The sequence below is a fragment of the Lissotriton helveticus genome, chromosome 6 (assembly GCF_964261635.1).
Source record: "Lissotriton helveticus chromosome 6, aLisHel1.1, whole genome shotgun sequence".
Classification (NCBI taxonomy): Eukaryota; Metazoa; Chordata; class Amphibia; order Caudata; family Salamandridae; genus Lissotriton; species Lissotriton helveticus.
The window spans coordinates 1,372,761,419-1,372,788,618 of NC_136067.1; the positions used below are offsets into that span (position 1 = coordinate 1,372,761,419).

Genomic DNA, 27,200 nt, shown 5'->3' on the forward strand with positions numbered 1-27,200 from the left:
TACATTCCCTTGAAAGGGAAAAATAAAACCAAGCACAGTTGGAAGAAAACAAGTTACTTACCTGTAACTTTGGTTCCCCAGTATTGGTAACTTTCATAGATTCCCATGCTTTGTATCATTCCCCGTCGTCGGAATGGGAGCCTCGGTAGTATAAAAACCATAGAAACAAAAGAGAAACCTAGGCCTCATCTCATTTTGTATCCTATCACCCTCTTTTTGTAAAAAGAGACCCAACTTTTGCCAGGACCAATCAGAGCAGCCTCACCCTCTAGAACCTTCCTGAGAGAGCTCAGAGCCTCAGATTTTCGTAGCCGTTGTGCAAACTGCCATTATCTCTGTAAAAAGACTGAGCTTTCCCAGGGGAGGAGGGTGGGCGCATGGGAATCTATGAAAGTTACCAATACTGGGGAACCAAAGTTACAGGTAAGTAACTTGTTTTCTTGCCCCAGTATTGGAACTTTCATAGATTCCCATGCTTTGTATCAGAGTAGCTAGCAGTAAATCACAGAGACACATTTTGCAGATACATGGCATCACATAAGCATATCAGCAATACTTACAGCATAGCAAAACACTAAACAAAATGTGCTCACCAGGATGGAGGGATCGTAGGGAAAGCTCACCTCTCAATGAAAAAGATTCCGCAGAACTGCTTGACCAACAGCCGCGTCGTCTCGTCCTGCAGACTCTAGGCAGTAGTGTTTCGTGAAGGTATGAGTACTGCTCCACGTTGCTGCCCTGCATATGTCCTTACTGGCGACTCCCGAGAAGAGAGCCACCGACGATGCCACCGACCTTGTGGAATGTGCACGGACTTTTCTGTCCAGTGGCTTGCCCGCCTCCTGATGGCAGAATTGAATCGCACTGGAGATCCAGCGGGAAATGCCACTCTTTGCCAAAGGAAACCCCTTCCGTGGTGCGCTGTAGGACACAAACAACTGGGATGATTTCCGAAAGGGTCGTGTCCGCTCTAAGTTGAATTTCAAGCATCTCTGAACATCCAAAGAATGTAATGTGCGTTCCGCAGGCGTAGAAGGGCGCGGAAAGAAAGACTTTAAAATTAAAGGTTCATTCAAGTGGTACTCAGACGGCACCTTAGGAATAAATTTCGGATTGGTGCGGAGAATAAGAACATCCTTTTTGAACTGAAGGAATGGATGCACTATGGAGAGGGCCTGAAGCTCACCAACTCTTCTCGCTGATGTTAGGGCTAGAAGGAGGGCAAGTTTCCAAGACAGGAATTTCAAATCCGCCTTGTGCACAGGCTCAAACGGAGCTTTCATGAGTTGAGCCAGGACAAGATTGAGCTGCCAAACTGGTGGAGGAGGCCGCACTGGAGGATACATCCGGAACAGGCCCTTTAAGAATTGTTTAACATTTCTAGAGGACCATAAGGAAGGGCCTGAAGAACTGCGCCGAAACCTTGATATGGCTGCAAGATGTACCTTCACAGACGAATGCGCCAACCCAGACTTAGCCAATGATAGTATATATGGCAACAATTGATGAGGCAGAGATTTGTAAGGATGGAGACCTTGTCTTTGACACCATAGGCAGAACCGCTTCCATTTAGCCTTGTAAGTTTTATTGATGCTCGGTGCTCGAGCCTGTGACAAAACTTCTCTACATTCCTGGGAGAGAGTCAGATGACGGAACTCTCTGTGTTCAGGAGCCACGCTGTCAAGTGAAGTGATTTCGGATCCGGATGGTAAACTTGTCCCTGATTCCTTGACAATAGGGACGGAATTGGTTGTAAGCGAATTGGAGGAGCCTGGGAGAGCCGCAGGAGTTCCGTGTACCAGAATTGCCGGGGCCATGCTGGAGCGATGAGAATCATCCTGCATGGTTCCCCTTTCATTTTCCTGAGAACTCGAGGAATGAGGGGAATTGGGGGAAAAGCGTAAAAGAATGCGCTGTACCAGGCCATCGAAAGGGCGTTCCCCAGGGATCCCTGATGGTGAACCTTGCTTGCGTAAAACCGGCATTTGGAGTTCACCGGAGAGACAAACAGGTCGATGGTTGGTGTCCCCCAAACCGAGAACACACTCTCCAGAATGGATTGATTCAATTCCCACTCGTGAGTTACCTCCGTCTGTCGACTCAAGGCATCCGCCTTGACATTGAGCGAGCCTGCCAGGTGTTCGGCTCTCAGAGTGATGCTGTGAAGAATCGCAAAATCCCAGATCCTCTGAGCTTCTGTGGACAGAGTTTGCGATCTCGTACCCCCTTGTTTGTTGACGTAGTGCATGGCCGTCGTGTTGTCTGTCCGGACCAGCACTGTATGGTTGCGAACTCTGGGAAGGAAAGCCTGCAAAGCCAACCGAATGGCCGTCAGTTCCAGAAAATTGATATGGCACTGGCGCTGTTCTGGACTCCAGTGCCCGCTGACTTGAAGCTCTCGGAGCACTGCTCCCCAGCCTTCCAAAGAGGCATCCGTGGTCATGATCAGGGGGGATGGTGAAATCCTGAACGTCAGCCCTTGTGCGATATTGTCTTGTACTAGCCACCATTCGCACGCCCTTCTCATTGCTGCTGTCACCAACACCTTGTCGCTGAATGAGCCCTCTGCTTGGCGCCATTGCTTGTCTAGCTCTTCCTGCAGAGGACGCATTCGTAGCCTGCAATGCGGTATCAATGGTATGCAGGATGACATCGACCCGAGAAGGGACTTGTAGCGACGGACTGAAAGGCAGTTCTTGTGGCACAGTTGGCGAGCTGACACCATCAACTTCTGTTGACGCTCTTCCGAAGGACGAGCTGTACATCGCGTGGTGTCCAAAATGGCCCCCAGAAATCTCGAGGATCTGGAGGGATGCAGAACTGATTTGTGTTCGTTTAGCTGAAGGCCCAGGTGACGGAACAACTGGATGCAAGTTGAAACGGCTTGAGAAGTTTCCTCGAAAGATGGTGCCTTGACGAGCCAGTCGTCCAAGTAAGGGAAAACTTCCAGGGATTGTTTTCGTAGAAAAGCCGCTACTGGTGCTAACACTTTGGTGAACACTCTTGGTGCAGACCGAAGGCCAAACGGAAGCACCTTGAACTGGAAGTGGCTCTTGCCCACTGTGAAGCGCAGATATTGTCTGTGAGCTGGGTGTATCGGAATATGGAAATACGCATCTTCTAAATCCAGGGACGCCAAATAGTCGCCTGGGTTCAAAAGAGGAAGAATTGGTGTATCGGAATATGGAAATACGCATCTTCTAAATCCAGGGACGCCAAATAGTCGCCTGGGTTCAAAAGAGGAAGAATTTCCTGGAGAGTGACCATCCTGAAAGAGAGCTTGATGAGATAGGTGTTGAGCTCTCGTAGGTCTAGGATGGGGCGCCAAGTCTCTGCCGTCTTCCGCACGAGGAAGAACCTGGAATAAAAACCTCTGCCCCTCTGAGAGAGAGGTACCGGTTCTATTGCCCCCTTGAGGAACAATTGATGGGCTTCGAGATGGAGTAGTCCCAGATGTTTTGTGCGGATGGCGCCCGGAGCTCGTGTTGGAGGAAGATCTTGGAATTCCAACGTATGGCCACTCTCTACAATATTCAGGACCCACTGGTCCGATGTTATAGACTTCCAGCTGGCCAGACAAAACGATATCCTGCCCCCCACCGATGTGACTGGGAGGGAAGGAACAGTAGGTAGAGCCAGGAGGCCGCTATTGCCGCTTGGCGTTGTCACGTCCCTGACGGTTCTGACGGCCTCGCGGAGCTTGGCGAGAGTAAGACGCCGATTGTCCCTGCCGTTGATGTGAGTATTGGTTCTTGTAAGACTGCGAAGATTGCGAGGAATATCGCTGTTGGGTGTTGCCTCTATACGAAGAGAAACCTCTGCAACGAGCGCATTTAAAGGGGACCTTACGGTAGTTGAGTGATCCCAAGGACTTCGCCGTGTCTGTATCCTTTTTTATATTTTGCAGGGCATCATCAACATGCTTACCGAAAAGCATCTCACCATCAAACGGGAGATCCAGGATCTTATTTTGGACCTCCTGACGAAACCAGGTGTCTCTCAACCAGCCCTGGCGACGTAGCACTGCTGACCCTGCTAAGGCCCGAAACGCTGTGGACGCAATATCCATAGCACAGTCGATAACTTCAGAGGAGGATTTCTCTCTCTCCATCAGCACTCGCTTCGCCTCATCCTTTGTGGGGTCAGGTAGTTGTTCCACAAACGGTTCCATGTCGCACCACATCTGGCGGTCGTATCTGCCTAGAATGGCGAGAGCATTTGCCGCCCTAACAAGCAAGCTGGACATGGAAGAGAACCTCTTCCCCACGTTATCCAGACGTCTACCGTCCTTGTCTGGAGGCGTAGTCAAAGGTGTTGACGGGTTCTTGGACTTGCTTTAGGCGGCCTGCGAGATCACTGAATCAGGCTTCGGCTGTCCAAGGAGACAAGCTGGACTGCCCTCTGGGGCCTTATACTTCTTTTCCAGTCTTGGGAGAACTGGAATAACTGTAGCTGGATTTTGCATGATTTTCATACCTTCCTCCCACACATGTTCAATTATGGGAATGGACTTGACAGATCTTCTGTATTGTTCCTTGAAGTCATAAAGGAAACATTCAGACTCTTCCCTCGTAATCGGCAGTCCAAACCTCTGTGGCGCCCTCTCCATCAGGTTATGGAACCCCCCGATATCAACCGGAGGGGAGATAGAAGTATCACGACCAGTGGCGTCTGGATCTTGTAGCCCACTGTCACCTTGATCCAAGTCCGGGTCTTGCAATGGATCAGTCAAGGGATCCACCTGTATCGCCTCTTCGTCCGAAGAGGTATCCTGCTGGATAGTATTGGATGGTTCGGGATCCGGTGTCCGTGAACGGATCAAAGGTATCACCGGTGGAGGCGTGGACACTGTCAACGGAGGAAGACCGAGAACCAGCTGTGCTTGCGACAACACCTGGGGTGGAGGTTGCGCAGACTGCATTGAAGGATCCGAAGGAAACCTGTTGCGATAGTACTGCAGCATCATCTGTAGATCAGATATGAGAGAAGCGGGCATGGCCACCATGTCCTGCCCTACACCAGACGGACGTCGCTCTTCTGGAACATAGTGATGAAACTGCTGGCCACCTGAATGTTCGTAATAGTCCTCCGTGTCCGTCTCCTGTAATTTTACATTCAAGTCTGAGGGACTGTAGGCAGCCCCATACTGACCACTCTCATCCTCATCCTCCTCCGACTCATCATCCAAAAGCATTGTCGGTGGATGTGACGAAACTCGTCGAGGGGACGTCATTTCCGGTGTAATTTTCATTTTTTGCATAGGAAAATGCATTTTTTGACCCGTCGACGGTCTCGTCGACGGAGCCGTCGATGGAAGCGTCGACAGTAAAGAAGCCTTCGTCAACGTAATCTTCGTCGTCGACGGAATGATCGTCGACGGCTTCGTAGACGAACTCGTCGTCATCACCATCAGCGTCGACGTCGAAGTCGTCGTCGTCGTCGTTTTTGTCGTCGACGAGGCCGTTGACAGCACCTTACCGGAGCTTATTGTCGTCGACGTGGAATATGCTATCGTCGACGAACTTGGAACCTTGAAGGACGACGAAGTCGCCGACGAGGAGATCGCTACCGCCGACGAGTCCGTCGACGGAGCCAAGGAAACAGCGGGAATTTTCACAGAGGTAATAGTCGTCGACGTACCTGGTGTTTTCGTCGTCGACGGACGCTGTTTTTTCTTCGGCCCGGTTCCTGGAGTGACAGCAGAGTATTTGTCACTGGATTTCTCCTTTTTGGACGGAGGAGAAGTGATATTAACCTCCTTTTTGTCCTTTGAGGCTGTAATTAAACAGACCCCCCAGGATATAGCGGCATGGATTAGCAAATTTAGCGGCACAAAAATGGAAATTTAGCGGCACAAATATGGAAATTTAGCGGCAATTTTGCGGCATTTTATTTGTCCATTTTTCCTACAACAAACACAGATATCTTATTTTTTTTAGTTATTTAACAACATGAAGCTGTGTATGTATACTAATTTAAGCATTCCTCCATAGAAACACTCTTGATTGTAGGTTTAACTAATTCACATGCTTAAAGATAGCCCACTTGTGAACCTGTGGCTATGTTTAATTTGCTTGCCGCCTCTTTTGATTTAAACTTAGGCCACATGATGACATCACTCTGCACGAAGGCTTGCTGCGCTCCTGTGCGTCAACATATTGTAAATGAGGCCCTAAGTGTCTTCTCAATTAGATCTCATATTTTTGGGAAAATAAAGGAAAAATACAGCATACTTCAACTGGTAAGTTGTCCTGATGTGACCTTGCATGTACTTCATGCCCCAAGTTCTCACATTCATGTGTCACACATGTGAGGTACAAATGATACAAAAGAAAAGTAATATTTAATGGAATTGGGAGGACTAATAATTATGTGCTAGCCTATGCAACAGTTTTCTGAGCATGTTGCTTCTTTAGGGGCTACCCAATAGATTGAAAGGTCCTTTTGAGACTATTGACGTTAGCAGGAGTCAATAAATTAAAAGTTGTACTCACATTCAGCGATTTGCCCGGGCTTCTACTTACTGATGTTAGCAGTTCTCGGCAAGGCATTCAGTAAATTATATTCCTGGTTTTCGATCCTATGTGAGGCTGGGGTGGGGTGTCAGAGGGCGATGGGGAGTCATGCGGGGAGGAATAGGCGTCAGGGTTGTCATTTCCCAGCAGTTTCTACCCTCCCCCTCCCTCCGACATGCCCCTCCACATGGAAAAGATGCCCTTTACCTTGTAAACAAATGCGTTGCTTGGTGCCCGGGTTCTACACTCACCCCCTCTCTTCCTCTCCATCCATAAGTCACCGCCCTCTATCAAGCGAGTGACACAAAGCTCTCCAGGGGAGAGGGTGGCGCCTCGCCCCAGTCACTGGGAGGGTCTCCAGCAGGGAGCCAGAGGCCGGAGGGGCACTTCAAAGCCCCTCGCAGTGAGCTGCTAATGCCCCATTAAGCCCGGACATTTATTCTTTAGTGCTTCTGTGTCCTTCCCGCCCGCCCCAAAAAACAACATAAGTGGCCCCAGACCTCCCAGGATATAGCGGCTTTTATCAAAATGCAGCGATTTCTACAAAAATGCCGATTTCGCGGGCATTTGTGTAAAAATCGCGGCATTTTTTTAAAAGTGCAGATTTCGTGGCAAATCGCGAAATCGCGATATCCTGGAGGGTCTGAATTAAACCAGCAGCCTGTCCCTGCCTCTCCTTTTCACTTCCATCAGGAGATTGAAGGGGACCAGCCCTCTCAGACCTGTCAGAGATCTTATGAGGGGCCTTAAGAGGGGGCTCAGCTGCAGAAGAACCAGGGGGAGACCTACCCCTCTTCCTGGATCTGTGAGAGGACGCAAAAGATGTGGAATCCTCTTCGTCCGATGAGAGCACCTCCTTCCGAGTCTTCATCTTTTGGAGCCAGGTCAAAAGCCGACCCTCTCTGTCACAAAGAGTCTTGGTAGAGAAGGTCCTACAAATCTTGCAGTCTGTGGCCTTGTGGTCAGGGTATAAGCAATAAATACAGTTGTCATGCTTATCTTCCACAAAAAGTCGTTTTTCCCCACAAGAGGCACAGGACCTGAATAAGGCCTTCTTTTCCTTATCAGACATGTCTTGAATTGCAGTTGAAAACTTGAAGAAATAACCAGAAAGGTTGAGAAAACTGAGCAGAGCTCAGTGGAGACTCCCTAGCACAACGTGCGGTAGAAAAATCTGAGGCTCTGAGCTCTCTCAGGAAGGTTCTAGAGGGTGAGGCTGCTCTGATTGGTCCTGGCAAAAGTTTGGTCTCTTTTTACAAAAAGAGGGTGATAGGATACAAAATGAGATGAGGCCTAGGCCTAGGTTTCGCTTTTGATTCTATGGTTTTTATACTACCGAGGCTCCCATTCCGACGACGGGGAATGATACAAAGCATGGGAATCTATGAAAGTTCCAATACTGGGGCAAACAGAGTTACAAATCAAGAAGGTACTGCTCTTTCACATGGCATAGTCTGATTTGTTTCAGGTGAAAGTGTGCCCAGGGAGCAGGGAACCAGCAGACGTGGGCAATTTTCCACCAGAAAAGTTGCACTGGTGCAATTCACAAAGATTGTAAGCTCTGCCTTCATGTAGGCACCTATGAGTTTTTGATATTGAAAAATACAGTGTCTCTAGTTCTACCTTCTGCGGAAAATAATTTTCATTGACGTAAACAATTGAAAATAGATAGCAGCGTTTGTCTTTGAAAGCATGCCGTGCAATAAAAATAAAAAAATTAAAAAAATATCTTCCTACCCTGAATGATAACTGCGTTAACAAGGTACGTATCATTCTGCCTCTCACATGTACCAGCTTCACCACAGTTGGAGGTTGCTGCTGAAATTCACCGGACTTTGCCCATAACATAAAAGGCCTAATAAAGAAAAAAGCTAGCGGTCCCAGAACCCTTGCACATGCTTTGAATACCGCAGGAATCATATACAAATGATTTAAGAGAAGTGTGCTGTTTAGCTACCTTATGTCTGTTGCCTGCTATCTATCTAGGCTGACTTATCCCTTGCATGGCCCAAAAAAAAAAGTCACTACTTGTCCAGGCGTCTTAAGGAATTGTCGTAGAGCTAAGCAGCTTACGGACAACACCGTGGGCGGGGTGTCTTACAACAGCAGGATGGGCCAAGTAAAGATAAGCTAGCAAGGAATGTATTTCCAAGTTAATAGAGACTAGAAGCTGGATATACTAAGGGGGAGATGTACTCAGATTTTACGCCACTTTTGCGTCACAAAAGAGAAGCTAATTGGCGCAAAATCTTTTTTTCCAATTTACATTCCAGAGCTAAACTGGTTTATCGTTAGAAATAACATAAAAGTAACGCAAAGTGGCGCATAGCGCTGCTTTGCATTACTTCGTGCCAAGGGGGCCTTACCTTGGGTGGTGCATGGGCGTACCCATGAAACCTCCCAAGGTTTCTGACTATTAAACCAAATTTACTAAACAAGGAAGACAGTATTTAGCATCAGAAAAGTGCACCCTTTTAAAGTAGGCGTAAGGAGGGAGAAATGCTTTTATTTCTCATTCCTTTTCCGACTTTGTACGTGTGTTGCACTGTACAGCACACATCCAAAGTTGGTCAAGGGTTGAAGTCAGTCTATACATGGTATTTTGTACTTGAAGGCCTGCTTTCCATTACAAAACCTACGCTACACTCACAAAAACACCCTTGCACCATGGCGCAAAGGTGTCTCCGAGGTGCACAGCAGCGGATTTCTTTTTTTTTTTTATTAAACTTTTTATTGAGTTTGGCAAGTCAAGAACATTACAAGCAATTACACTCCCCTCCCTCAAAACAGGTACGTCTAGCGGTACATTTCAGGTCGACAATGAAACATCCCAGTCATAGCCTGTACACAGCCATTCAGCCAACAACCCAATGTCGGGCAGGCGGCGGATCAAAATATCTCAACTAACGAGTTTTTTGAATGAGCGCTCAGCTCCTTGACAGGGTCCCCTCCCCCCCCCCCCCCCACCCCCTCAGTGTGATGCTTGAGTTCCACCGTTCGGTTCGCTGTACATCCCCTCTATAGTGTAAATCATATTGCCTCCCCCTGACCCTGGTCCTCCCCCAAGGCGTTACCTGCGTTTCTGCTACTAAGAAAAGTGTGGTACAAACCCCAGAAGTTCTTGGGGCGACTGGTGGGGGGGAAGTAGCTCGCTGTAATTCTCCGACTGCGTGCAGCAGTAAAGCATGTCATGCGCCCAGCGTTTAGGTGTAGGTGGGGGACCTCTCATCCAGCAACAAGCAACCACTCGCCTAGCCATAAGCATCCCCATGTCCACTATACGTCGGATTGCGCGAGGCAGCTTCTTGGAGTGGCCTAGTAGGGCCAGCGCTGGGTCCGGGGCTAGTTCGTACTCTACTATGCTACCGATGTCAGCAAAAACTGTTTCCCAAAACGCCATGCTAGGTGTAGGAAGCCCGCGTCTGGAGCGTGACACCTCTCGCATTCTGCAGTATTACGAAGGCCATATCTGTGGAGCCTTTCTGGGGTGTAGTACACCCTGTTGAGAAACTTGAAGTGTACTAATCTAGGCTTACCGTTCAGCGATATTCTTCTAGTATTAATGCAGCAATAACGCCACATATCGTTGTCTATTACTATCTGCAAGTCCGTCTGCCAGGCAAAAGCGTGCCTTCGTGTACTGGTGATCCCTATGCACCAATGATATCTTATATAGGGTAGACAATAGCTTCCGGGGGGAGTCCGTCTTGATTACATATGTGAGTTCCGGAACTTTCGGCGGCTCTGCCATGTCGTCTCCTAATAACTCCACAAGGGTGCTACGCACTCTGTGGAATTGGAATCTAAGCAACAGAGGAGCATCCCCACCCTTTGCATCTATCTGAACCCCGGTTTTCGCCGTACCATCCTGGAACAGGTTGCCTGCCACTTTAATGTTAAGCTTGTGCAATGCCTGTATCACTCCACCCTCTTTAATAGGGGCTAACCACTGGGTCCATTCAACCGTCATGATTGGCGAGTAGAGTAATGCCCCTCCCTGCAGTTGCAGCAAGGCTGTGCCATGCATGGTTAGTTGCAGCAACAGAATCCAGGATTCCAGTCCTGCGATCCACTGATGTAAAAATTGTTGCCGGGAGCGGGAGCGGCTTAGCGAATAATTTTTCCATGAGAACATGGGGGATGCGACTATCACCATGCACCCAGGTGTGCAAATGAGACACCTGGGCAACTCTATAATAGAGCTCTAAGTCTGGGGCACCTAGCCTGCCCATACTGTAAGGTAGTGTGAGGAGCGACCACTTAGCAGGGGCTGCTTACCCGCCCATGCTAATTTGATCATAAGTTGAGTCAGTCTCTGGAAAAATATTTTGGGCAGCACAATCGGGACGGTTGAAAATAGAAACAGTAGCCTAGGTACACTACCATTTTCCTAATTAAGATTCTACCTAGGAGCGTGAGTGGGAGCCTGCACCAGGCCTCCACATCGTCCTCTAATTTGCTGAAGGCAACTCCATAATTTTCCCTGAACAAGATTTCTGAATCCGTATGGAGCCGGACACCTAGATATCTGATAGAGTCTGTGGTCCACTGTAGCGGGTAATCCATGTCTTTGTGTTGAGTTACCGGGGTGAGAGGGAAGCCCAATTCACCTTCAAGTCGAGAGGGCACCGAAGTGCACTACTTCTCGTAGCACCGAAGATAAGTTAGTGTCAGGGTCCCTAACGTATAGCAACGTATCGTCAGCGTACATCGAGACCAGTATTCTGTATGTAGGGAAACCGATGCTTTCAGAGCCATGGTACTCGCGCAGCGCGCACGCCAAAGGCTCAGCCACTAGGGCGTATAACAGTGGCGAGAGCGGTCAGCCCTGCCGTGTCCCTCTGCCTATCGAGAAAGAGTCTGTAACCAGGTTGCTAAGGCGGACTCTGGCTCGTGCGTTGTGGTATAGGGCACCCACCATTTGTAGGAACGGCATACCCAGGCCCATCCTCCGCAGCACCAGTCGCATAAACGACCACTCTGCGGAGTCAAAGGCCTTCTCCATGTCCAAGAACACTGTAAGTGCCTTCCGATCTTGCTTGACATGCTGTGTGGTGCCTAGGACTGTACGGATGTTGTATGTTCGGTTTCTGCTGGGGATGAAACCAGCTTGCTCCGGTGCAACCAGTCGCGGCGCTAGAAGTGCCAGGCGGTTCGCCAATACCTTAGCAAATATTTTAGTGTCAACATTGAGCAGTGAGAGTGGTCTGTACGAACTGCATTCGTCCTGCGGTTTACCTGGTTTCAGTATCGTTACAAGGAGAGCCTCTCTCATGGACTGCGGCATACTGCCTTCAACGCAGATATCATCGAACAACCTAGAGAGGTGTGGGAGCTGCTTATCCTGAAAAGTTTTATAAAAACCCACTGTGAGTCCGTCTGCTCCCAGGGCACTGCCCGCGCATATCCCCCCTAGGGCTTCCATTATTTCATCTTTTTCTATTGGGAGCATTCAGGATTCAGACAAAACTTGAAAACTTATCTCTTTCCCAAGTAAATAGTATCCTGATATATTCTAGGATTTTAGTGAGACTTGGTTTCAGCTTCATCTGGGAGCAGTAGTTTTTCAGCGCGGGGACACCGTTATAGGTGTAACCAGGCGCTTTAGAAATGGTTTTATTATTATTATTATTTTAGCATCAGGAATTCCCTATGTGTGTTGGTAAGGGAAGGTAAATCTATATGTTCCAGGTATTCGAGTATGTCGTCGTCAAGATCACCGCCTTTGGACTTGTACAGCTCAGCATAGAAGTCCTTAAAGGTCTGGGCAATGTCAGTCTCGTCCGTTAATACCGCACCCTATCTAGATTTGATTTCCGTCACTGGTTGTGGTCCCCTCTTCCCGCTCAGGATCCTGGCTAAAACTGAGGCGGGTCTCTCCCCCTCACCATACGTCCGGGCAGATGCATATTTCCCCAGGTGTTTCACTTCTCTGTCAGCTTCCTCATGGTATTCAGTCAACAGTGACTTCGTCTCAGCGTCTAATGCAGTGTCCGAATGCCTGCGCGGACGCTCCTCAAGGAGTGCCAGTTGGCGCTCCAGTTCCGCTAGTCTCTGCCTAATGGCCTTGAGAACCCCTGAATGTTTTGACATCACTATACCCCTTATATAGACTTTGAAGGCTTCCCAGACCACTTGGAAGCTGTCAACGGATCCTATGTTAGTCCCAAAAAATGTGTCTATTGCCTCAGCTAACTCCCCTCGAAACATAGGGTCTAGCAAAGAATATGGCGGGAACCGCCATGTGAACGGCGGAATGGTCCTCCTTGGGGTATTCAGCAATAACAGCACAGGCGAATGATCTGACAGAGTTCGAGGGAGAACTTTGCAGTCACACACCCGCCCCAGCACGGAGGAGGCCGCCAGCCAGTAGTCAATTCTGGTATGCATATCATGGTAGGCTGAATAGTGTGTGTATCCTCCCTGTCCAGCATGTCTCATCCTCCACACGTCATCCAGATTCAAACTAGTAATCACACTTTGTAGGGTTAGCGCAGCAGCGGTCAGCCTGCGAGGGGGACCAGCGGATCTGTCCAGGGCAGGGTCAAATACCAAGTTAAAGTCTCCACCCCAAAGCTGGTGTTCTGAGTGGAAATCTCTAGCAATTCCCACGAGTGACTGGAAGAATTCTGGGGGTCAAAATTCGGGCCATATACGTTAATTATCACTAAGTCAACCCCCTGACCTGTGCACTTGGAGACGACAAATCTACCCGCCGCGTCTGCCCGTAGAAGCTTGAGTGTAAGCTTCGATATGGGATTCACCTAGGTGAGCACTCCCCTGGCATGCGTCGTGAAGCCTGCAGCATATATGTTGCCCTCAAGACCTCTAGTATGGAGCATTCTGCTCAGTCACGGCAGATGAGTCTCCTGCAGGAGCGCTAGGTCAATGTGTTGCCGCTGCAGGTAGCTAAGCACCTTTCTAACCTTCCTATGGTCGTTCAACCCACGAACGTTCCATGGCAGTGCCTAATCATGGGTGTTGACGTGGTATTGGGTACGTCAGCCGTGTGTGCCATAGCAGTTAACTCTGAATGTTCTGTACGGATAAGACCTGTGTGTACCTGTGTTCAATTGCCTGCACAGATTCAAAAACCTTACCCCCCCTCCCCCCAACCAACACTCCATCAAGAACTCCCCCCGCCACCCCCCACCCACAGCAGACCTCCCCCAACCTGGCCTTGCAGTGCTCTCCTCCCCCCACCCTTACCCCAGTACTAAGTGCTAACTCTCTGGCCTTCATAAGGCCAAGTGGGGTAACAGGGGTGCATTGCGCGCGGGGGCCAAGGTCGCCACGCGACCTATCTGTGATGCACGCACATTTCACTGATCTAGCTGCGCCCCGCCCCCGTCACGTCCTATAATATGCATCAGTAGAATCCAAAACCATACCCGTGGTTATGCTTTAGCCATCATACTCAGGGCGTCCCCGCCGCCCGCCAAGTTTCCCTCCCTCCGAGTCAGCGTGGTGGTGGGGGAATGCTGATCGGGCTACTCGGAACACACCAAGCGCTATGTCCCCCCCCATCTTCCCGAGTCCCAGTCAGCATAGAGTCTCAACGACAGTCCATTGGACGATTACAGTAGGCAGCAAGAGCGTCAGGTCCTGCCTCAGCACACAGTTGAAACAGACTAAGTAAACCACATCACCACCCCTATGGGCAGACCATACCGCTCTGTGCGTCCCGTAGGGTTACTCCTGTTCGTCCAGTTGGCTGCACCTCTCACCGCCTTCTGTCAATCTGTTCTCGCCTCTGGCGCGCTCCCTCGACCATCCTTTCAACGCTTGTTGTAGGGCCTTAGGGTCTGTAAATAGATGGGAATGGCCCTGTCGATTAACCCGGAGTTTGGCTGGGTACAACATTGCGTAGTCCAGACCTAGGTCCCGGAGTTGTCTCTTGTATGGAGAAAAATGTTTGCGCGCTTCCTGGACCCTAGCGGTGAAGTCAGGGTACAGTGAGATCTCCGAGCCCTCGTATTGCAACGTTTTTTTGTCTCCTGCTGTCCGGAGCGCTATGTCCCTGTCTTGGTAGTTAAGCAGCTTTGCAATGATAGGGCGCGTTGGTGCTCCGGGACGTGGGCGGGGGCCCAGCGAGCGGTGTGCTTGCTCCACCACAAACATCGGTGAAAAAGCCCCCTCTCCAATGAGGGTGATGAGGAGCTTTTCCACGAATTTCTCCATGTTGCCCGTCTGGGTAGGTTCTGGAAGGCCTGTGATGTGGAGGTTGCAGCGTCGTGAGCGGGCCTCCAAATCCTCCGTTTTGTCTTGAAGGGTTTGCATGATTCTTTCCAGCTTTTTGTGATCAGTGTCCAGCTCCGTTTGGGCCTCCTCAACCTCCGTTAGCCTCCTCTCCGACATATCTAGTCGTTCAGCAGGTTTGTCAAGACGCTCCGCCATACAGTCCATCCTAAAAGTGAGGGCGTCTATCTTTGAGCCCAGAGAGGAAATACTAGTCTGGAGACCTTTTTCCATGGACAACAGCATGGTCTTTATGTCTGCGCTTGCTGCTGGGTCATCCACCATCTGCGTATGGGCGCTTTCTTCTGCTGGGGCCCCCTGCGACTGCAGGCGCCTCTGCGCAAAGGGCAACTTGCTTTGCGTTTTGTCTCCCTTGCCCATCCTGCCAGTCATCAAGGAGCGCTGCAGCCGCTGTGTGTGCAGAGCAAGTAGGGGGTATATTGTTTTCGCTGCATCCAGAGCCTCGCCACGCCTCTACCCCACGTAGGAGATTGATCTGGGTAATTGAGCTGTCCTTCAGCGCCACAGTCTCGAGTATAGTGCCTCTTCCTTCACTCGCGGTCGTGAATGGTGTTTCCAGCACTCTCCTTCTGCGATGGATTCCACTAAAGGGGACTCTAAGGCCGTCACGTTCCCTTCACGGCAGTCCGCCACCCCAACTCGCCAACTGCTGCGTGAAGTCTGCAGTTGCCCCCTCAGTGATCCCCTCGCAGCATAAACAGGTCCCCAAAGCGCTTTTTGCTCCGCTGCGTGCCTCAGTCTGTGGGCTCCAGGCAAGAGTGAATGCACACTAACCACCCTCTACCCTCGCCAATGTCCAACTCAAAAGTGGCACTTGCGACACGCTGGGTCGCCCTCTCAATGTCCGAGAGGTTCTAGAGTCGGGGGGCGGTGGTAGCGGATTCCACGCTGCGCCTTCAATGTCCACCGTGCTTGGGTGTCACCGATCCAGTTTCGCCAGGCGTCACAGACAGTCACCACACAGCCATCTTACTCTGTCCAGCTGCAGCCACCTGAAAGCTCCCCCACCGTTGCGCCGCAGTCCTCTCTGTAGATGGTAGAGGATGGGGAGAGGGGTCACCGCTCCTGTCGCCACCACTCCCCGGGCGATGTTGTAGCCGGGGAGCGCGAGTCAATCCGGGGTCCCCAGCCTAGTGGCAAGACCTCCCCCAGGGTCAGCTTACTCACTGGCCCCACATTGTGTCACGTCGCCCGGGTGAGCCTCTCACTCCAAAGCGCGGTTGTCAGGCCTTCTCGCTGCCGATCCGCCGCTGCGTTTCTCTCCCGGTTTTCAGCACCCGAACATGGGCGCGAGGTCACCACAGCCTGCTCCGACCATCCACGGGTGCAGGGAAAGCCCGACGCGCATCAATTGGGTTTACTGATGCAGGATAATTGTAGGATAGCGATACCAGCGTGACGGAGCTAGAGGCTCAAGCAGCCATTACGGTTGCCGGCAAGCTCCGCCCCCCACGGCAGCGGATTTCAGCGCCGGTGCTAGGGAAAGGGGAGGAGAGCAATTATTTCAGTAAATTTTGTGCTCTCCTGCTTTCCCCTTCTCACGCAGTGCAGCATTCACAGATGCTGCACTGCGCAGCATGAGAACATAGTAAATCTGGCCCTACGAGGCAAGTCACAAATAGTGGGTGAAAATTGCACACTGGGTTTTTGCGACTTGTCTACAATGCTGCAATGTACTAATGCAGACTAATTGGGTGATGATTATTATTAGTCAGGTCACTATCTGTGACCCAAGGTTGGCTACAAACACTGGTATGGTGGTCTTGAAAAACACCTGACCACTGTCTTACCATTAGCATTCCCAAACAAGAAACATATTTTTTTCAACCAGCCTGTGTCCCTTAAAGGACCAAGTGTTTTTTAAAAAGCAGCTACTGTTCTTGAGAGAAACAGGTGCCGCTTTTAAAATAAATAAAAATATTTCCGACTTGGGAACATGTAGGAGGGTCAGACAGTGGCTCCCTGAAGAAAAGTTCTTCTTTGTAAGCGAGTTACCACCTCTTGTGAGGAGTTGGTAAGTTTTAATTGTTTGCGACCACAATTTCAGTCACAATCCATTGATACATTCCAATTCAAATCAAAAATAGAAGAGGATGCCCTTTCATGCCCCCTTCTATTGCCTATTTGGAACTTTGTGCCCTTTTGTAATTCGGAAAGGCTTTTGTAATCGCAAAGGGAGTTTAGCACACTGTAAAATAATATTCTGTAGTTGCAAACCCTGCAATTTTGAGAATCACTGATGTGAGTCACTCAAAATGGTTTAGTAAATCAGGCCCTAGATTTCAAGATAGCCCCATTCCGCCTGGAGAACTAGTTTTAGTATTAGGCAGATTGTGCATAGGATGTTACTCAGGGCCGTCTTAATAGCATTATAGGTCCCCGGGCAAAGCAGTGCACTGGGCCCTGTCTATACAACCACTCACAGGAATAAAAAATGTTTAACAGAAAATTTGTGTTCAATTGTGGTCTGCATGGGTCACCTATGTTCGTGGGGCCCCAAGTCAAAAGCCCAGCGTGCCTATGCGTTAAGATGGCATTGGTGCTACAGCAAAGAGTGCCAGATTGCCCCCTTTGCAAGTAAAGAATGCACCAACAAGTGGCAAAAAAAGCACAGAAGGCTCTTATTTAGATTCCTTATTCTGTAGAACGGCATAAAAACACGATTTAATCCCCTCATATTGCAGCACAAAATACTCAGATCCATCTATAGTTTCACACACAGGAGAGCCTACGTGAGAATTCCAAGGAATTAAAATCCACATAACTCGTTACTACACAGAGTGCAACCTCAGACATCGCAGTGTTAAAGTGAAAATATGCAAATAGAACCAAAGTAAGGATGCTGCAAAGTTAGTTCCAAACATTATGAACACAGGCAAAGAACAAGCATTGGTAAAGCCAATAGGCCTCACCTTATGGAGTTGCCTTTTAGTTTTGTGGATGCAGTACCGCATCAGTAAGATGGTGTACACCATGGCCAAAAGTAAAAAAAAAAAAAATAGATGACAGCAAAACAAGCATTGGCATAGCCAATAGGTCTCGCCTTTGGGGGCCTTATAAGTGTTTAGTCATGCAACACTTGAGGTTATTGCACCAAGGATATTGTGCTGGATAACTAAACACTTATAAGGTCCCAAAGGGGACCTATTGGCTATGCCAATGCTTATTTTGTTACCCTGTCAACCACATGTAAAGGTGAGACCTATTGGATTTGCTAAATGGGTTTTTCTACACTGGCATTCCTCTTGATCTTTTGCACATCTCCCTTGTGGCGTGCTTTACGCGGTTTAAAACCTCAAAAATAATTAATATATTGATTAATTGTTTATTTGATAGTGGGGAATTCTGTTTTATAAGATACCACAGTGCATGTATTTATACGTTTGTTGTTGAATGCATGAACTGAGCTTGAAAAATCAAACACGTTTCACTTAATAAAAATGAGAAAATATTCAGTAAATTCAATTGACATAAACATTATCGTTCTCTGTTGTCCATGCAAGGTCTTTTAACTTCAACTCTGATGTTTTGGGCCAGTAGTGGCGGTTGGGTTGCGGGGTAGAGAGAGAATGTGTTTCGATCTGGCCGAAGCCCCGTGATTCACCACCAACCTTTGCCTCCTTTATCTGTGTGTACTAAACTGACAATGAAGCAATTAAATCGTCATGAAATGAGCGGAGGCAGACGAGCATGGAAAAAAATGGCGCAGATTGCAGGGGTTAAGTAGGTGCAGCGCAGTGAAAGAAACCGGGGTGCATCCGTTACCAAGCACTGGTGCTAAAAAAACACAGAATGGACGGGTGGAAAGATATTTCCAAATAATCGTTTCACTCAGTCACCAAAGGGGAAACTTGAGAAAAATATCCCCAAAACATGGTGCCGCCTCACTTTTCTCTGCAGGGTTGAAAAGCATCCGCGAGGATCCCTGCAAAGAGGCGACATTTATAAACAGGGAAATAATGGCCAGTTGTGTCGTGATTGAAATGGGGCGGCCTCGGGAGTGGAACGGTGACTCCAGGGCCGGGGCACAGCTTAAGGCGTTTGAAGAGAGGCGAGGTGCACGCACAGAAGCCCGTGGCCCATGACTCGGCACATACTGTGACCAGAGGGGCCTGGTACCTCGGGGCAGCTGCACTGTGTATGTGGCAAGCTCATGCCTCGAATTACGACAAAAGAGGATCCAGTGACATTAGACGGTTGGGGGAGGAGGAGGCACGCAGAAATCCGCAAGAATAAGATGAAGTACAGATAAAAACGGCTCCCTCTTAAAAAAGCATGCCTATTTTTGGCAGTTTTATATAGCCCGAACATGGCCCACGGGAATCAGGGCTGTTTACGTGAGCACCACAAGACCAGATTCTCATTTTTTAATGATTTTAGGCACAGGGGAATAAAGTGATTTTCTCATCCGGAACAAAGAAAGATGCCGCGGCGAGGAGGCCCGACACACGGCGCCGACTCCCAGACAGCGGCTGCGACCTCCCTGCTTGAGCCTATGCAGGGAAGGCCTCCCAGTGAGGCGGAGGGGACCAGACGTCTCCCCCGCATGCGCGGGCACCGGCCGCACCACCAGGAACAAGGGCGCCAACTGATGATAAAGACCGCCTCCTCTGCAGGGGGGATTGAAGAACGCAGCAGCCAATCAACACGCAAACGGCGTGAGTTACTGATGTAAACTTCCCGAGACCTTTCCCTTGCGGTAGCGAGCAGGGACACCATCTGGTTGCAAGTCAATTACAAACAGATGGTTTCAAAGCTCGCTTCCGCAAGGGAATTGCCAAACGTGCATGCGTTGCCATTCAAAGCAGTGCAAAGTATGTACGTTTTTGGCTGAAAAACTGTATCAATTCCTAAACGTCTCCTCCTGTGTAATGCATGCGCGCTGCGTAGGCGAGACCTAAAAAGGATTGATTATGAAGTGGCTACGTCATTTGGTTACCATGTACCCGCGTGACGATGCGCGCCAACAAATTGACAGGGTCTCATTTTTGTTTTCATTTACCAATCAGAAATGCTTGATTCTTCTACCTCCCCAAAAAAAAAATAATAACAGTGGGTGTGGGGTCCAATTTATAAGTGGTTAATGGAAGCAACATGAAATGGGTGTGGGGGTGAGGGGAGAGAAAAGTTGCACATGAGGAAAACATGGAAACACATGCACTCTTGTAAAGTCTTTAAGCAAACAAGCATTTACAATGCAACGGTTTCGCCTTTGCAAAAGGTAGAGCTATTGGCATTGTAAATGACAATTTATTTATTTATGTGTTGGATTTGAAAACAGACAAATACATGGCATTGTCATTTACATTGCCAACAGCGTAATCTCTCGCAAATGTAAGACCTATTGTACCCTACTGGACGAGCTCAGCAGACAGCAATTACTACCACACACACACACACCCAGAGCCAGCCACACACACACACCCAGAGCCAGCCACACACACACACCCAGAGCCACACACCCACACACCCAGAACCACACACACCCACACACCCAGAGCCACACACACACCCACACACCCAGAGCCACACACACACCCAGAGCCACACACACCCACACACCTAGGATGCAATGACAGAAACAGCAACATACAAGTCGGGTGGCACACTATGTTAAGGCAGATTTTTATTGTATATAATTTTAAGCCACGCCCTTAATTACACTGCCAACGCCCCTTCTAGAGACCCTCCTGTTTTTCGTCCCAGTTAAAGCCCTGCTGCTCCCTACGTGTTCCTCCATACACGATCTTGGTGGAGTTGCCAGCAAACACTATCCCTCATAATCGAGAGAAATTATATTAATTGGGTGTCCCCTTTGCATATTCTCTTTTCACCATTCAAGAAGCTGATTGGAATATGCTGTACAGCCGGCTCCTAAATCCCCATTCACCATTTCAACGTACAGCATCCAGGAATCTATTAAAAAAGGCTTCTTTAAACAGCAACTAGTTTTTTTTTATACTGTAATTATTTTCTCATAAAAACGATTTCATTACATTACACTGCAGTCAATCAGTTATCCCCCGACACAAATGTGACAGTGTTAACAATGCTAGGTTGCTTAGTATGTGAGATGCGGTATAAAAAGAAATAAAGACACATAATTCCACCTATCAATAGACGATAAAATGAAGCTCAGTGTCACTCCTAGAAGGAGCCAAGCTGCATATACAACAGGCCCAAGCAGATGTTCGATACCTGATACTGGTACAAAGCTATGGATAAAGGTGCCCATCGTTTACAAGAAACATTTTAATGCAAACAAGACCCTTTACAGCCCCGTTTAATACAGAATCCATCTCAGTGAAAACTGTTCAGCAATAGTTGGACGGATAGGTTAAACTAAAAGCTGTTCGCGCTGACCCTCGCCCTCCCCTGCATGGACCCGGAGTGGGTGCTGCCCATTGCTTTTTGTATAAGGTGAGGAGGGAAGTTGTGTGTTTTTTGGCAGGGTTAAAGGTTGTTAGTTTTCATAGGGGAGTGCGGGGGGGGGTCTCCGTCAGTGCTTAATTTGTAAAATCTGAAGTGCAGGTGCTCAAATGTTTGTAGGAGGCCACACCTACTTTTTTCTGGCTCCACCCACTTACTCCATTAGCCATGGCCGTTGTCACCCAAAGTTAGAGGTTCTAATTTCCTGTCTGTGTGGTCACAGGTTTAAATCCTGGCAGGTCCCCCTGCCTTTCATCTTTCTGAGGTCTATAAAATGAGTACCATTAAGTTGGGTAACTCGAACGATCTGTTGTTCAGCTCCAAGATACCCTTGGGTGAACGTGTACTTCTCAAATCCTTAAGTATACTTTGTTATGATTTGCAGTATAATTTCTATTCTTCTCCGTGTGACAGGCTAATCCTGAGATAAAATAACAAGTAACTAGGTGAATAACAACACTGTCTCATGGCGTGGTACTAGGAGGGCACTGGGCTCACGCAGTGGGACGGTAGCCGAAACCTAAAAAGTGGTTTTAAGGCAGATGGTCAGGTAGCAGTGGCCTGGCCTGGTCAGCTGCAAAAAAACAAATAACGAATACATTTTTTTTTAAAAGACTGCAAGGGGGAAGGAGCAGCAATGGGGGGTGCAGGATGGTAGAAGAGGTTGCAATGGGGAATGGGAAGGTGAGAAGGGACAGCAGTGTTTGAGGGAGAAGTAAATGAGCAAGAAACTAACGCAGGGCAGAGGCACATGAGTGCAAGTGTAGGGGGATATGAGAAAAGTATCCTGGCGAGATAAAGCAACATGGAGCACGGTGGGTGGGGGGAAAGAAGTACATGAAACAGACAGCTGAAAGGTATATGCACTATCATTGAGTGCTCAATCAATGAGAAAAATGCTCATACATTGCACCAAGCAGGATTGAAATCAGTGTCACTCCGATTACAGACGCTCACGTCTGCAGTGGTGGCAGTAACCCACTGAGCTTTCTACTGGAATAGGTATTTAAACAGAATATCAGAAACAAAAATATATCATGGGACAGAATATTGTGTCAAGATTATCGAGCACGGAAATATGGTGGAGGTAAGTTTCTACGGAAAAGCAAAGTTTTACTATACCTAACTCCACATATATTTAGATTGACAAATATATATTTCTTCAAGGCACGTAGATGTGCAGTTAAGAATAGTAAATCTATACTTAAGGTATTTGCACTACCTTCTCGATGTTTTGGTCCTCTGTATTTTTGACACGATATTCTGTCCACGCGATATTTTTGTTTTCGATATTCTGTCAGTGATCCCTCACCAGCCCAGGCAAAGCAGACAGGAATTAATATATGATGGAAAAGGCAAGGGAAACACTCTTAAAAGGAATATCTTGAAAAACAATAAACTTGAGCTAAATAGCGCCAATTCTGAGCTGTTGCTTGTCACTTTATGAAAGGCCTCATCACAATGACCTGCTGTACATAGACATGTTCCATCAACAGCTGTATTATGGAAACCCCAGCTATGATTCGCATGTGTGAAATTCAATTCAAACACACACCTCTGCAGCAAACGCAACCTACTAAGCTACCTGACCGCCTGAAACTGCCAGTCCCTTGGACATAACTCCAAAGCCGCACTGGACTATGTCACGGCTGTGTGTCCTTGACACTGGAAACAACAGCCGCGAGCCCTCACCTGCTCTTCTGCAGCCAAATGATTTTCCCGCTTGTTTGTGCCCGGCCCAGGGATGAAAGGCGTGACGGCTTTGGTAGATGAGTGAGAGGGCATGGCAGGTATGGGAGGGGCTGAACAGGACCGTCCACCCACTGCCCCCCCCCCCCCCCCCCCGGGCCGGTCCATACAAGCCTCGGTGTCGCTCGGGCGGTGCTCGCACCTTCACTGGTCTTGGCACACACCTTTGAGGGGAAGTCACCGAGGCCCCACCGGAGCGGTTCACTCGGCCGGAGTTCAAGGGGTGGCCGGACCGCCACGGCAATGGGGGTCTTCCACCTCCTCCTGCTCATCCATGAGCTGTAGTTTGTCACTTTATGAAAGGCCTCATCACAATCACCTGCTGTACATAGACATGTTCCATCAACAGCTGTATGATGGAAACCCCAGCTATGATTCGCATGTGTGAAATTCAATTCAAACACACACCTCTGCAGCAAACGCAACCTACTAAGCTACCTGACCGCCTGAAACTGCCAGTCCCTTGGACATAACTCCAAAGCCGCACTGGACTATGTCACGGCTGTGTGTCCTTGACACTGGAAACAACAGCCGCGAGCCCTCACCTGCTCTTCTGCAGCCAAATGATTTTCCCGCTTGTTTGTGCCCGGCCCAGGGATGAAAGGCGTGACGGCTTTGGTAGATGAGTGAGAGGGCATGGCAGGTATGGGAGGGGCTGAACAGGACCGTCCACCCGCTGCCCCCCCACCCCCCGGGCCGGTCCATACAAGCCTCGGTGCCGCTCGGGCGGTGCTCGCACCTTCACTGGTCTTGGCACACACCTTTGAGGGGAAGTCACCGAGGCCCCACCGGAGCGGTTCACTCGGCCGGAGTTCAAGGGGTGGCCGGACCGCCACGCCAATGGGGGTCTTCCACCTCCTCCTGCTCATCCATACCGGTAAGTTTAGTTGAAAAAATGGACAGCACGAGCAAGGGAAGTTCAGATGAATCCATTAGCTAGGCCCAAAAACACTTACCTCAAAGATGGCGAGGTGGCTACTGACGAGGCCAGTCTGGAATACCCCGATTCTGCTGCAGACACGCCGTTGGCCAATTAAAGATACAGAGATTTATGTCGCCTCCGCCCTCCCTGTCAGCATCCGGTGCAGTAAATCCATGTCGAATCTGTTGTTGCCTTTACTCTTACTGGCTGGTCTCTTCACTCGAAGATGCAGATCTGGGTAGCAATGAGGTGACTGAATTCTAAGTAAGGGGGTGCAGGTCGACTGGACCATCTTCAGCATAAGCGACATGTCTAGCGAAATGTGATATTTGTGGTTGTCCTGAGTTCACGCCTCAGAGTTCCAACCACGGGACAGAGCAGCGGAGCAAGCGCTACGTCCATCCCGGCAAGAGAAACGCAATGACGAAACAAGTCAGTCCCGGGCCGGCAGCCAATCACAGCGCGGCCCGGGGAATGACGTCACGGGGGTGTCCCGGCCGGCAGATTCGGGGGCGTGTTTTTCGCGCTCTCCCCTTCCCATTGGCTGGAAGGTAAAATTCCAGCCAATGGGAAGAGGAGAGGGCGGGACTTAAAAAAAGACACAGAAACGCCCCCGAATCGCGCTTTCAGGGGAAAGCGTGATTGACAGCCAATCTCTTCCAATGGCTAGCCTCCATTTATGGAGCTAGCCAATGGAAGACAAGGCTGGACCAAAGCCCCATATGTAGAGACATAAGATTTCGGCTCCGCCCACTGCTCACGCAGTGGGACGGTAGCCGAAACCTAAAAAGAAAAACGTAGCTCCCTAAAGGTGAGCGGTGGAAGGATAGAAGAATCCAGTCAATCATAGAGATAGGGAAGAGGTTATATTTTAGGGGAGAGACATACACATGATGGAAAAGTTGGGAGACTTTTGTGCCAGAGGCAGGGCCGGACTGAGAACCAAAACTGGCCCTGGCAAAGAGCTCGGCCAGCCCCCCTGGGAGTGGCCAAGCTGTTTGCTAGAGTCGGTTTCGGCCGATTTTGTGACAAGGCCGATTTTATGCAGCAAAAACGGCCCTGTAACAAAAACTGCCCCCAGGGGCCCAAAATTGGCCCCCACCCTAGCAGCCCACCGGAAAAAACGCCTGGTGACCGCTACGGCCCTGGCCAGAGGCACGCTAATGGGTACCACTAAAATATAACAATGGTAAGCAACGAGTGGCCGGTAAACTTGTGCATTTGTGGCAACCTAACAATGGTTATTTTGCAACCAAACAGCTTGCGTTGCAAGACTCCACCTAAAACGCCATTTTGTTCACAGTCTATCAGAGTGGTCATTGCTGCCTCTTAAGGAGAAAACGATCTGTCTTCACTTATAACAATATTCATTTGGGTTCAAACTGATATGTGCAAACTAGGCAAAGGACACTTAATGGATAGACCTAATGTACTACTTTACAGGAAGGCACGTTCATTCTGTAGCAACTCACACATGAAGCATGCATCTCATTGGACGAGTCCCTGAATGTATGGTATTCACTAACAATGCGATTTACTTCTTCTTTACAACAACCTTACATATGTGGAATGCAGGCAATGGCTACAACACGCACACACATTGTTTGAAAAAATTTGAACAGTTTAATTTTTTTCAGCCTTACTTTTTCATGTTGTCTCTTTAACATATGACAACCCTCCGTAAAATATTTGGGCAACTATAAAAAAAAATTACTTCCTCAAAGTTTCTGCATAAGTCAAAAGAGATCCATATGCGTGTACCCGAGTTCTCCAGATAAATGTGGAAATAGTACCTTCTTTGCCACTGGCCTTAAGAGTTTTGCATTGCACAACCCAGTCAAATCCACCACGTAGCGTGGCACATGCCCACATTGTAATCAAAGTCTAATTGTACGTGTGTGTTTGTAAGCAACTTCTGTACCCATGCACACAGTAAACCTTCAAACTAAAAGGCAAAAAAACTATAATTCACAACTTACTGGTCACTAAAATTATGTGCCTGGACAAACCAAGGGATGCAGGCTTTTTACACAGACCCAGAAATTGGCAGGGCACTGTCTGGGAACAATACTTGGTTCTAAAGCAGACCTTGCCATTGCCCATAAAACATCGTAAAATAATGGGGAAACCCCCATGAAAATTGTGGCCATCATTCCTGGCACTGTGTGCACTGCAGCGCGGACCTCCGTTTTAGACGAACAACCTCTTCTCGCAACATCTGTTAACAGAGTTACACAATAATTGGCATTGCTTAAATATTCACAGACCATAAAACTGGTCTCATCTGTAGAATGTTGCTAGGAATGCGGTTGCATCAGTTTCACAAGAGCTAAATCAAGACCCGGAACGGGAAGTGCTGGATGAGATTAGGGGCCATAGGTGGACTGGATGGGCCAAGAGCAGAGAGCGCTTAGCTACATGTGACAGGCGACTCCTCTGATACGGGTAACACCTGCTTGGCTCTGTGAAAAGCATAACAAGGGCAGCCCTGATATCAACAGTAACAAGGGTTAGCTATTATTACCCAGTTCCATGGTAACCTATTGACTAGCTTAGAAAGGCCGAGTCAGCCTTGCGAGGAACCGAACTCGTGACCTCCAGGTCACCACAGGCATCACCAGTGAACATTAACTCTCTGAGCCTTTGTGCTGGCGGGCACAGGGGCGGCAGACCTAGAACTCTAGAACCAGATGCTTTGAAGGCTTGCTGCAATCCCCATAATAACTACACTTGGTTGTCTAAGTGGAAAGTAATAGTTTTTGGAAAAGTCTTCACACCAATATACAAGTGTCTAGGAAAGACAGAGCTTCATGCTTCATTATAAACATCACCAATAAAGTTAAGACCACCATTATCAAATGTTTACGGACACATCATTTTGGCAGTTTTAATGTATTGATTGGCGGCCATTGCTACTAGTAATCCCTCAAAAGATCAACTCATTGAAATGACTAGTGTGCAGTACCAGAAAATGTGCACGTTATGTACCTCGAAATGGAACCTAGGAGGAGACAAACATTATACGGTATCAGAATCACAGTGCCTTCCATAATTCTCTGGTTACTGGGAGCAACACATATCTTAAACCCAGATGGCACCTGGGAGGGAATACTATCGCAGACAGTAGCTCTTCACAATTTTGCCATCAGTATGACATTGCAGGGTTTAAGCACATTCTTCAATCGCTATATTTGAATTTTGTGTAATCGGATAACTGGTAGCACAAAGCTGGCTTTTTTTTCCCAGTGGAACATCTTTCGATTCAATACATTCAGTTACTATCAACTAGCGTGAAAGGCTTGTTCCACGTGTGGATTGAGATTCAG

The 27,200-nt window shown here is 48.6% G+C and overlaps 1 protein-coding gene across 1 annotated transcript in view; it reads right to left on the reverse strand.

Moving 5' to 3' along the window:
• Nucleotides 1-27,200, reverse strand: part of EZR (ezrin) — a 211,206-nt gene that overhangs the window by 115,139 nt on the left and 68,867 nt on the right. The gene's annotated exons all lie outside the window — the stretch shown is intronic.